The sequence below is a fragment of the Gorilla gorilla genome, chromosome 5, assembly GCF_029281585.2.
Source record: "Gorilla gorilla gorilla isolate KB3781 chromosome 5, NHGRI_mGorGor1-v2.1_pri, whole genome shotgun sequence".
Lineage (NCBI taxonomy): Eukaryota > Metazoa > Chordata > Mammalia > Primates > Hominidae > Gorilla > Gorilla gorilla.
The window spans coordinates 168,300,464-168,313,892 of NC_073229.2; the positions used below are offsets into that span (position 1 = coordinate 168,300,464).

The 13,429-nt window shown below is 41.6% G+C and overlaps 1 protein-coding gene across 2 annotated transcripts in view; it reads left to right on the plus strand.

Annotated features, from left to right (window-relative positions):
- Window positions 1-13,429, plus strand: part of STX11 (syntaxin 11) — a 33,841-nt gene that overhangs the window by 2,431 nt on the left and 17,981 nt on the right. Inside the window, exon 1 of one of the 2 annotated variants that reach the window (XM_055392073.2) lies at window positions 72-373. The exons of the other annotated variant lie outside the window; for it this stretch is intronic. The gene's annotated coding sequence lies outside the window, so the exon portion shown is untranslated. Of the gene's footprint in view, window positions 1-71; window positions 374-13,429 lie in introns of those variants that run through there. 2 annotated transcript variants of the gene reach the window in all.

A 13,429-nucleotide genomic window follows, 5' to 3' on the forward strand; every position in this document is an offset into this window, starting at 1 on the left:
ACTACTTTTATTTTAAATCGAAAGGCTGAAGTGTTTTTTTATTATCACCTCTTCACTTCCTAGTAGGGTGACTGTGTCAAAAACACCAGAATGGGTACTTCTTGACTTGAACTTGGCGGTGTCACTCAGTAGCCAGGAAAGACGGAGAAATTGATAGAGCCTTGGAGCAGTCCCTTCGAAGCCCACGTAAGACTTTGTTTTAGAAACATGGAGAGAAGTAGTGGCAATGCCTGCGAGAGCCACGCCGTCCTGAGAGGGAATTCTGCCTTTTTCTAGACTCCGCTGACACCAGCTGAGATCTGTATTACTTCCTGTGGTTCTCACGCACTTGTTTCAGCCGTTTCTCAGCAGAGGGAGGAGCTGTTATTTACAGGTATCCAAAAATGAGTCACAGGGCTGCTCTCTTAATTGTGAGGCTTTGTTAATGAACTTTTGAAAAGCGAGGCTTGCTTTAAAATGAGACTCTATATGTGAAATGCCTGCCCTGCCAACCTGGGGCCCTGGTATGGGAAGTGACTATTGAGTTTTCAGTTTCCTAAGGCGCCTGATGTTACAACATGCCAGTAAAGGTCACTGGGCTGATCTAAGATAACCATTGAAATCATGTGCTTTGCCACAGATGCCCAAGAGAAAATTAATTTCATTATTCAATGACCATTTTGCTGTCATTTTCACTGCATGGGAGAAAGGTATCATTTAATGTGGTGATTGTAAGTAACTCTCTAAAATCAAAATATTTCAGACAGTTTGTGTTTACTAAATTGGTGCTAAAACCACATGATGATTTTTGAAGCGGGTGGGTCCCAGCGGGAGCAGAGAAATTTAAAAGTTGAAGCTGACAAGTCCTATTGCGGTGGGTAACAGCCCTTAGGAAGGGACTGCACACTATCTCAACATGGTAGAGAAGGGGGCACCATCTCTACTGGAGCTGAGTTGAGCTGAATTCAGCCCCAAACAACAGTTACCAGGTACCTTCTCTGTGCCAGCCTCTTCCCTGAACCTTGCTTGTACAACCATGAATAATAGGATCCTGCCGGCAAGCTACTAGGGTAAATCTATACCCAGAGTGAAGTTTCTGTCCCAATATAACTCAATATGCTGGGTCCCAGTGTATTTAAAGAGTAGACTCAGCAGATTATCATCCCTAGATAATTGCGGTCACCTTTAGTTGATAGTGTGACTTTTAAGAAATAGTGTGACTAATTAATAGTTTATTTAAATACGCTGGAAAATTCAATATAATGAGATAGGTGCTAGGGTAACTCTATACCCAGAGTAAAGTTTCTGTCCCAATATGGCTGATGTTTCTGAAGATCTGGGATTTGGAATGGACTGGGTCATGGCTGGAAGAGCAAGGAAGCTTTTGAGTTTAGTCATTTACTTGTCTTTGTAGGCAGCCTATTCTTCATTTGATACATGATTTAAAAATATATGAATTTGAAAGGTATGGTTTTTAAAGTGCTTGAATGAGCCATGTTTCATGTTATTTAATAACCATGTAAAACAAAATTCAGCTGATTATCACCCCTGGACAATTGCAATCACCTTTAGTTAACAGCATGACTTTTAGGAAATGGTGTGACTAATTAATAGGTTGTTTTGTTTTGTTTTGTTTTTTGAGACAGAGTCTCACTCTGTTGCCCCAGGCTGGAGTGTAGTGGTGCAATCTTGGCTCACTGCAACCTCCACCTCCTGCGTTTAAGCAATTCTTGTGCTTCAGCCTCCCAAGTAGCTGGAACTACAGGCACCCACCACAACACCCGGCTAATTTTTGTATTTTTAGTAGGGACAAGGTTCGGCCCTGTTGGCCAGGCTGGTCTCGAACTGCTGACCTCAGGTGATCTGCTTGCCTTGGCCTCCAAAAGTGCTGGGATTGCAGATGTGAGCCACCATGCCCTGCCTAATAGTTTATACATTGGTAACACTATATTGAAGCAAGTTTTTGATCATTGTTTTTGTAGTTCAAATCAATGTTTTTTATCACATTATAGCCGTGTGAGCCAAAATGAATAAATCTACCGTATCACAGTTTACTGTTGCAATTGAAATCTGCTGAGATGCTTTTGAACTTGATGCCCAAGTATCAAGGTTTCCGAGTTTCCCCAGTTTGCTAAGATATCCAACTGTTAAAGGCAACAATGCTAAATTTCAGACAACTTTACCTTAATTTCCCAACTTTATTCCTCCTTTGAGAGCCCTAAAGTTACTTTTTCTATGAGAAAGAAAGGGTCGAGTTTGTCATTCAGCATTGTACTCCCTGAACTTGGCCCAGGCTTGTCTCATGATAAGTGTTAGAAAGTGTTTATTGATGGAATAATGAACCTTCACGTAGGAGGATGAATTGTCAGGCAAGTGGAAGGGTAGGTGACCCAGCAGAAGGAACAGCACACATAGAGAAGTGAAACAGCACTGGACGTTCAGGAAACTCCAGCCTGTTTAGTGACGGCACAGAGCGAGGCCTAGGGAGACAGGAAGGGCCAGATCACAAAGGCCCCATGAGGGTTTAATAGTACTGAAGCCTTTGAACAAGTGAATGATATTGTCAGGTATGTGTTTAAAAAATAATAACAAAACTTGGAATTTTAAAAATCTTAGATTAGATGAGAGTGACATTGACCCTAGGAAGACACCGTGGAAACTGCTGTCATATTGCAGATGGGACATTAAAGAAGGCCTGGGCCGGGCGCGGTGGCTCATGCCTGTAATCCCAGCACTTTGGGAGGCCGAGGCGGGTGGATCACAAGGTCAGGAGATCGAGACCATCCTGGCTAACACGGTGAAACCCCGTCTCTACTAAAAATACTAAAAATTAACCGGGCGTGGTGGCGGGCGCCTGTAGTCCCAGCTACTCGGGAGGCTGAGGCAGGAGAATGGCGTGAACCCAGGAGGCGGAGCTTGCAGTGAGCCGAGATCGCGCCACTGCACTCCAGCCTGGGCGACAGAGCGAGACTCCGCCTCAAAAAAAAAAAAAAGAAGGCCTGAATCGGGCAGTGACAGTGCAGACGGGAAAAGAGGGAAGGGGCTGGTAGAGGTTTAATAGGTGGAACCCTGTCGGGTGTGTGTAATGAGGAGGTAGGAGCAGTTAAGATGACTCCCATGTTTCTAATGAATGACTAGGATAAGAATATCCTACTCGGTGGAAGAATAGGTTTGGGCTAAAGGGTGGTGAGGAGCTCACACAGTACTTGGCACGTAATCAGTGCTCATTAAGATTTTTCAAATGAATGCTAGTAATAGCTGAAATTTATTGAGTGCTTATTATGGGCCATGCACTATCCTAGGCTCGCTATGTGCATTAAGCCTTTTACTCCTCAGTACGATCCTGTGAGATAGGTACTCAAATTAACTGCTTTGACTGGTGAAGAAAGTGCAGTGTTAGTAACTGACAGAGCCAGAAATGGATCCCAAGCACTTCGTTCCAGAGCTTGCATTCTGAAGCACTCTGCTGTGATGTGCTGTCTTGATGAATGAATCAATGAGGTTTTGGACTCTGTGGTAAGCTCAGGTTGAAGTCACTCTCCTGCCCCTAACAACTCTTCCTTATCCAAGAACGGCCTTGATGCATAAGATGGGCCCTCAGTGTCCCTACTGTGCTACATGACATCCCACCGCCTACCTTCACTCCAAGAAATACCTGATTCATCTAGGAAGAAACCTGGAATAATCAGACATTTTTATCCTGGGAATTGAAACATCTTAATGGAGACTCACAGTGTCTGAAGGTTCCAAGTGCTTCAATCATTGTGTCTACAGAGCGGCCTTGGTTACCACCCCTCCTAAACACTGAATGCTCAGCTTTTCATATTTCTCAGATGCACTCAATGTTTTGTTGCTAAGATTTTCCATAGGGAGGCAGAAAGGCTAGCAAGGGAGGCGTTAATCTACAGAGCAGGGTCAAATGGTGGAAGAACCACTAACAAATGCAGACAGGTACATAACAACTCCAGATCTTACATTCCTGACTTGTGATCTGCCTTTTGAATCCTCTTTTGTTCTAGTTTTACCCTGAAGCAGGCGCCTTACCTGCCTCTAACTTCCAGAATTTTATTAAGTGAGTCTGGTCCTGCTGTGTCTCCTGTCCTCTAGATTTTAACTTGGCAAAATGATTCAAGTATCTTGCATTCAGAACTTGCTTTCTGTTTGGGGCACCTGGGTAGATTCTTTTGTCTGAACAGCAGTATTTTGACCAACAACCCTGTCCACCCGCCCCCACCGCCTCCAAAAAAATGATCCCAACTCTTAACTGTTCTCATTGTTGATAATTCAACCTACCCTGACTTGGATTAATATCCTGATTTTTGTTCAGCAATCAGGGACTAAGAATTGATCTAGGAAGAAACTGGAATAATCAGACCTTTTCTCCTGGGAATTTACATTTTAATGGAGACTGTCTGAAGATTCCAAGAGCTTAAACCATTGTGTTCACAAAGCTGCCTTGGTTATCTTTTCCTCAAAGACCTCGACTTTGGACCATGTAAGGTTTAAAATGCCCAATTAATATTGTACCCAAACTGAATCAGCAAACTCACTTATTGAAGCTTTAAAATGTTCAAATGTCCACTTTGGGAGGCTGAGGCAGGAGGATTGCTTGAGCCAGGGGGCAGCGGCAGGGGTGGGGGAGAATGTTCAAATGTCTAAAACTTGAAGTTTTAAAATATTTTCTCCACACATGCATTGAATGTTTTGTTCAGCATTTCTTCAGATTCATTGGGAAATCAACATATTTATAGTTGCCCATGAAATGAGAGTGACATGAAGCCTCGCAGGGTAATAGAGCCCACATGTCTACCCCTTGGCCTGAGCTTTTATGTGCCTGCCTATAATTCATTCAGTGCTCAGATCACAAGAAAGGGAAGGGTTTTGGTTAATATTTCATATCGGTTTGTCTTGGCTGTTCAATTCAACTGTGATTTCCCTGAGAGAAGAGAATAGCTAGAGTTGGGGGCTCTGTTAAGCCACCTCTAAGGCTCCTCCCCGTCCTAATAACCATTCTGTGTCTTTTACTAATAATGAAACCATCTGTCAGAGTAAGTCATTTCTTGGCCACTCCTTCTGAGTTTATGGATACCAGACATTATCTGTGTATTTCATTCAACTTCTTTGTAAGGCTCAGTAATTGGGTAATTTTTAGAATGATGTAGAGTTTTAGAATTGGTAATTTTCAGTTGCCCTTCTTGAGCTAATTAAATGTGTTTTAAAATTTAATCTTTCTTTCTTTCTTTCTCTTTCTTTTTTTCTTTCTGTCTCTCTCTCTCCTTCCTTCCTTCCTTCCTTCTCCTCTCCCCTCCCCTCCCTTCCCCTCCCCACTCCTCAGGATTTTCCCTCTTGTTGCCCAGGCTGGAGTGCAGTGGTGCCATCTCCGCTCACCACAACCTCCGCCTCTTGGGTTCAAGCAGTTCTCCTGCCTCAGCCTCCCGAGCAGCTGGAATTACAGGGATGCACCATCACGCGTGGCTAATTTTGTATTTTTAGTAGAGATGGGATTTCTCCATGTTGGTCAGGCTGGTCTCCAACTCCCCACCTCAGGCGATCCGCCCGCCTAGGCCTCCCAGAGTGCTGGGATTATAGGCATGAGCCACTGCACCTGGCCTCATTTCCTTCTTTTCAGTGGATAGGACATCACAATAATCCAGAAAATACTAAGTCTTCTAGAAAAGTATTTCCCATTTTGTATACTTGTTTTACTTGTTTCCCTGTTCAAAGATGCAAAGAGATATTCCATTACTCCTTGCATAACTTATTGTGTAATAAGGTCAATTTCAGCTTTGCAGAATAGTGAAATAGCTCTGTTTTTATCTTCCTATGGAAACAGTAAGCAAGTAGTTCTGTCTTCGGTTTCAGTTTCAGGATTGCAGCAATCTCTTTTCACGGTTATATTTCTAATTTTCTATTATGTACTTTGTTATGTTGATTAGTGACCCAAATCTGTTGATTTGAGATAAGTAGGACATAGTGTATTAGCTAAATTCTGTAATAATACATTTCCCACCTCCTCCTCCCGTCTTCCTTGACTACTGCATGGTAAACCAACATATAATGATGTTCAGCTGATAATATTATTTAGCTGTTTATTGTTTATGAAGTACTGTCATATGTATTATTTCTGTTAATTCTCATAACAGCCAGAAAGAATGGAAAAATAAGGATTCATTGTTGCTGTTGCCATTATCCACATTTTATAGATAAGGTGGGAAACACCTGGAGAGATTAAGCGACCACCCAAGATTGCCCAAGAAGTTAAGTGCAGAGGCCTGCTACATGATGCTGTCAGGACTTGACTGAAAGGCGCAAGTTCAGTGTCTCAGGTCAAGTTGCCAGGAAACAGACCCTGAGACTCTGAGATTTCCATACAGGAGATTTTTACTGGGGAGTGCTCTGGGCACAACACACAGTAGGAGAGAGGGAAGCGGGATTGCACAGGGGGAGAAACTGAACTGTGGGGCATGCACAACAGCAGCCTCAACAGGGGAGGAGCTTGGAAGCTGGGATTGTTGTTCAGAATTGTTCTGCCTCCTGAGGCAAGAGGCTCAGCATTTGTACCTACATCAACTAATCATTGGATGCAGGCAGCAGCTCCTTTCAGTCCAGGGCAATTTCTGGAACTGGGAGCCTTCAGCAGTCAACCTTCCTAGTACCTGGGGGACTGAGGATCTTGGTCCAGAAGGGGATCTGGATACCACATCATTTACTACATTTGTAGCCAAGAGAGCATTCTCCTCTGCAACAGCCTTGTTTGTGTCTGATGGCCCAGACCATCGCCTTGCAGAGTGGAGCCCAGAAAGTTGTCATTTTTTTCCAAGGCCCTTAAGGATTTTAGAATAGTTGACCAGAGAGCAAGAAGACAAAGTAGTCTCAATCCTAAGAAGATTAGGAGCAGAAGAGCCAGGGAGAGTAGGCCGTGGCGAGGGCAGTAGTGGTGTTTAACAAAGAAGGCTAAACTCTGGCACCCAGGTAACAAACAACTGTGGCTGTCCAGACCCAGAACAAAAGCATAACACACACCAGTCCTTGCTGTAATGCTAGGCTTTAACATTGTTAAATGTTGAACAATTTTGTGATATTAGGGTTCCCCCCTCTCTCTCTCTCTCACTCTCTCTTTCAAGCCCTTGAAAGTCCTCAAACTAGTCCAGTGTGTAGTCTGTAGATTATAACCTCAGAATCCCACAATCTCAGTATGTAGTCTGTAGATTATAACCTTCAGAATTACCAAAGATATTTCAGTGCAAAAAAACAGGGGAAAAACAAAAAAAAAAGAAAAGAGAAATAAAAGTCCAGGGCCCCATTCTAGATCCACTGGAATAGAATCCGGGGGTGGAACTCATGAATTGACATTTTCAACACATTTTCCCCAGAAGATTTAGATACATGCTATAGTTTGAGAACCTTCATCCTAAACTCTTATGCCTTTCGTGGTGACCAATTCTATTGAGATTTTTGCAGATTATCCAGAAGTCATGGGAACCATGGGACAGGAGAGGAGCACCAGAGCCTTAGTCCCAGCAGGCCTGGTATAGTGAGAGTCATCCCTTGCTTTTCATTTAAATTCCTGATGTGGCCAACAGACAGCACAGCCCAAATTCCTTTGCTGGCTTCTGACCAAGATTGCAAGAGGGAGAGTGGTGTCCCTGGCTTGGCCTTATACTATCTTAGATAGCAGAGTGAGAGATGCCAAATTTTTTGAATAGTTGCAGATGGGGGATGGGAATCAGTGAACTTAGAGGAATCAGTAAACTTTCTAGGAGAATAAGAAGGTTTCAGGATATCTTATGCCAGAGGAAGCTTTGAGGTGCTTTTTTTTTAAAACTTTAATAATTGTCTAATAAGATCAGAGATAACTTATAGGAGAATGTTAAGCATTCATAAATGTAGGATGGATTTCTAGGAGAATAAGAAGGTTTTTGGATATCTTATGCCAGAGGAAGCTTTGAGGTGCTTTCTTAAAACTTTAATAATTGTCTAATAAGATCAGAGATAACTTACGGGGGAATGTTAAGCATTCATAAATGTAGGATGGTATATTATCTGATTCACTGACATTGGCAATGATTTTTTCTTCAAAGGGAAAAGCACTTTTAAGCCTACCAATTTTTGCTCCTAAAACACCAAATTGTTGTGTTTCTTACGCTTTCCATGCTTCATGCCTTTGCTGAAGTTGTCTGTGCCTGGGTCCCTTTCCCTTCTCCCTACCAAGCTAACTCCTTTTAAACCTTTTAGTATCAGCTCAGACACCACCTTCCCTGCCCTGTGGCCAGACTGACTTCTCAAAGTATTCCCATAGATCCCTCTATTATGGCATTTATTACCATTATTCTCTCTAACAGCCTGTAAGAGCAAGAACAGTCTTTTTCATTTTTGTGTATGAGAGACCTAGCCTCATCAAAAATGAGTGAAAAAAATAACGATTCTGGTGAGCGTATTTATTCAACAACTATTTATCGAGGCTTTCCTCTATGCCGGGTGCTCTGGAGTAAATGGTGCAGACACAACAGGTACAGCTCCTGACCCTATGAAGCTTATGGGCAAGCAGAGAAGATAAGTAACAATTGAATATGTTATCAAACAACTACCAATAAAATATGGTGAGTACCAGAAAAAGCGAAGTGAAATTATAGAGCTGGAAACCCAGCCTAGTCTAAGGTCAGAGGAAGTGTCTCATTTTCCTGAAATATAATTTATATCAAAATAGAAGTTATGGGTTTGGCTTTCGTTACAGGAGACTACTTTTTAACAAAGGAAGATCTTTTGGTTGAGCTAGTTCAAAATTGTGTGTGTGTGTGTGTGTGTCCATCCAGTATTTGGAAAAAGAGAGTACAGGAAAATGACACCTTCATTTAATGAGGTAAAATAGGTAACAAGGAACGGAGAGGGAAGTTTCTGTGTGTCTCATTCAATGCACCATTACTAGAAGTTACTTTGTTAATATTTTAATATGTAATATACAGTGGAAGAAAATAAATGTAAAGCTCTGAAAATCATGAACTTACATCACAGCCTTTTAAAAATTAATCTCAAGGATCTGATTACTACGGCCTAGGAGGGTGCTTGACAGATTTGCTTTTGGGTCTTGTTGGAGACAGTGGGTGAAGTGCATTGCCCCAGAAGTCCATGTCCACTGAGGTTTCTCATCTTTCCAGGTCACTTTTGATGCCCTGGGTGAAGAGGCCACAACCCCAGTGTTGCAATTTGCAGCCTCCACCCAGCTTGGTGGCTCATGCTGGGTCCTTTTTCTCCTTTTCTGGCCAGTTCTTGTTTTTTAAAAAAATATTATGATTTTTGAGAGACTCTGTCGCCCAGGCTGGAATGCAATGGCACAATCTCTGCTCACAGTAACCTCCGCCTCCCGGGTTCAAGTGATTCTCTTGCCTCAGCTTCCCAAGTAGCTAGGACTACAGGTGTGCACCACCACACCCACCTAATTTTTGTATTTTTTTAGTAGAGATGGGGTTTCACTATATTTGGCCAGGCTGGTCTCGAACTCCTGACCTCAGGTGAACTGCCTGCCTCAGCCTACCAAAGTGCCGGGATTACAGGAGTGAGCCACTGTGCCTGGCCTTTTTAAAAATGACTTTTGTACCTCCTTATTTCTCCCCATAAATTGTAAGCTTAGGGTAAGGATTGAGACTTCCTGATTTTTAACTTTTGAAGCTTTGAAGCTCTTCTGCTGCAATTTATTTGCATTTATTATATTCAATAGATAAAGGACCTTAAGTTTAATATATAAGTTAACAGGCAAATCTTGGGTTGAAAAAGTACCAGATTCGTTCTCTAGTGAGAACCTATTTCTTGTTTAACCTGACATCACAAAGCAAATAGGCCAAGTGCTAACATGTGCATATTTAACCTACGAACCTCTACATTAAGTACTAAGAATACCAACCATTTGGCTGATTGCAGGGAAGGAGGGATTAATTCACCATAAAGCAGGACTTACTAGATGTAGGTGGAGTTATGTAATGCTCCGCTGTGTCCCATTCAAGTGGATAAACATATCCACACCATTCAGCATCTTGACCACACTGACACCAAAAAAAATGGAACTATAAATTATAGTGCAAGTGAACATTTAACTCAGGCTTGAAGTATGACTTTAAGTGAATGGATGTGTGAGGTCCTGTGATGACCATTTGCCATGTATTTTCGTATCTTTCCTCACCCCCTTTGGCATATTCCTTGGTTTATCTCAAGTATAACTTGATTCGTGTTCTCGTTTTTTGTCTTGCTTTTACCATAAATATTATATAAAAGGAGCATATGAATGGTAAGGAAATAATTCTAGACATCTGTTCTTGCACTTTTCATTTTGTGTATGTTGAACTTGGTTCATTGCTGAAGTGTAGGTAATGATTTTAGCCACTGTGAATCCAGTTGAATACTTCATTAACTGTAAATGAGCTCCATTTATTATATTTTCATTAAGAATTTGAATTTTTAAATAAGAAGTGATGATGGTAAAATGGAGTATTTTCTCTTTTTGAAAGTAAACTCGTTAGAGGATGAAATGTATTCCTTAAGGAATCAAAATTATAATAGCGTCACCTCATCTGAAAATATTAACAGTTAGTGGAGGAAAATCCTGTTTAGTCAGCATATTTTTGGTATTGTTTAATTGGAAATTTGCCCACGCTGGAGTGCAGTGGCATGATCTCAGCTCACTGCAACCCCCGCCTCCCAGATTCAAGCAATTCTCATGCCTCAGCCTCCCTAGTAGCTAGGATTACAGGTGCCCGCCACCACGCCCAGCTAATTTTTGTATTTTTAGTAGAGACGAGCTTTCACCTTGTTGGTCAGGCTGGTCTCAAACTCCTGACCTCAGATGATCCACCCACTTCAGCCTCCCAAAGTGCTGGGATTATAGGCGTGAGCCACCGTGCCCGGCCGGAAAATTTCTTAAGTTATTAACTGCCTTTTGCTGGAACTTCAAATGCTATGGATAGTTTGCATTTCTGTTGACATCTAGATACCTGCACCCACCACTGTTAACAGCAGCACAAACACAATACATATTTTCATTCATAGGATGTTTTCTCTCTGAAATTCCTATTATTTGGAATTTGAATGTAAGGGGCTGGACCTCTAAGCTCCTTATCTTTACTCTGTTATTTTTTCAACTCTTTTTTCTTTCTTTCTCTTTATAGAAAGGGATCTTCTATTTTTCTGCCTGTAAGATATAGGTCAGTGTGCAGGTAAGTAGGTGAAGGAGGAGGGTTTGAAGGTGCAACATTCCATGTAAAAATATTCACTGAATCCTCCTCTTTTCAGTTGGCTACCTCTACCACAGTCTAGATTCTCTTTTACCCTGTTCAGAGTCTAATCTGTCATCTGTCTACTCTTCTGCCAGGGTGGAACAGAGGATGGAGGGCCCTCCCACTTCTTTAAAAAGCTTCTGACCAAACCCAACTTGTTATTACCCCACCATCATGCCCTTTCCCATAGATGCTCGGCCTTTTATTATGAGTTCTGAGTCTTTAGAAATTTATTTGATGGTGTAGCTTCGGTTGCTTCTTGGACTTCTCCATTGTTCACTGAGGATTTAACTTTCTTAAATCTACTAGACCAATTATCATTTATCCATTTGCTTCATAATTTCCAACATTGTGTTGCTGTTTTCTTCTCTCTTATTCTTTATCCTAGTTGGCTTATGCCTTTAGAAAGTTCCTTTAGTGGAGTTTTGGAAGGGAGCAAAAGTAATGTTCAATTTGCTATTTTATCCAGAATGTGGAAGGCATCTTCAAAAATGCAAATATGCTTTCTTGATGGAGGAGTATATTAAGCTATTAGCACTTACAAGCAGATACATTCATCAGAACAGTTGTTTACTGCCCTAAAACATAGAGGATGGATCATAGGCATGGGATGTTTTGATGGACAAATTTGAATTTGGATAGGGGATGGGAAAGGTTGAGGGACATCTCTGGTTGGAGGGCATCTCCAGAAGGAAGGCAGGATAAGGTGGTTTGCCATGGTGGAGTTCGTGTAGGCCAAGACAGGCTAAGAGCAGTAAGTAAAAAATTACTCAACTATCATTTATAAATTTTCTTGTTGATATTCATAGAAAGTGTGTATGTTTACCAACATGAGTGACAACATAAGTATTATCTAAGAAAATACCTGCATTTGTTGGGAATTCATTCACTGTGTGTAAATACCTTTTGACGTTCATTGTCTTATTCTAGTTTGCTCAGTGCTAGGAGTCCCATACAGGCTTATTCGATTCTGCATCCTTATTTAAACACTAAGCTATTCTTTGTGTCATAGTTGAAACCAATGATTGAAATTAATAAATTCATTGTAAATACATAGAAAACTGAAGATGAATTTCTCCCACGATCTTCATAGTTCTGTCTTTAAATATGTTGTGAACCTCTGTCAGATAGATGATAATGGGGAAGTTGCGTAAGTCAGTTTTGGTTTCAACTGTGTCTACATTTAAAATATCTCATCAGCCTTATCTTCTGTCAAATTTATAACATTTTAATTTATTTTTTAAAAAATGCTTTATGGGCTAGGCATCATGGCTTATGCCTGTAATTCCAGCACTTTGGGAGGCCAAGGCAGGAGGATTGCTTGAGCCCATGAGTTTGAGACTATCTTAGGCAGCATAGCGAGACCCCATCTCTACAAAAATTTTAAAACTTAGCCCATGGTGAGACACCATCTCTACAAATTTTTTTATTTTTAAAAAAATTTTTTTAATTTTTGTTTTTTGTGACAGAGTCTTACTCTGTCATCCAGGCTGGAGTGCAGTGGCGCAATCTCAGCTCACTGCAACCTCTGCTTGCTGGGTTCAAGTGATTCTCCCTGCCTCTGCCTCCCGAGTAGCTGAGATTACAGGCACCTGCCACCACACCTGGCTAATTTTTGTATTTTTTTTCTTAGTAGAGACAGGGTTTCTCCATGTTGGCCAGGCTGGTCTTGAACTCCTGACCTCAGGTGATCCACCCTCCTCAGCCTCCCAAAGTGCTGGTATTACAGGTGTGAGCCACTGTGCCTGGCCCCAAAATTTAAAAATTAGCTGGGTGGTGGCACATGGCTTGTAGTCCCAGTACCCAGGAGGCTGAGGTGGGAGGATTGCTTGAGCCCAGTGGATGGAGGCTGCAGTAAGCTATGATTGTGCCACTGCACTCAAGCCTGGGTAACAGAGCAAGACCTTGTCTCTCTCTCTCTCATAAAAAGGTTTGTGTTAAGTTTTTTTGTTAGTTTTGTTTTTTGCTTATCTAGAAAATATATTTTAAAAGGACTGGGACCACCTATGTTTTGCTCACCAAGCTGACCTCATCATATCATGCCTGGCACATAAATACTCAATAAATACTTGTTGAATAAACACATGAAAGTCCCTGTCAGAGTAGCCTGTGCAAACATGTGTCCTGAAAGATGTGGATAAGAATATCAATCACATAGTCTACTTTGTGAATATTACTTAAAATCT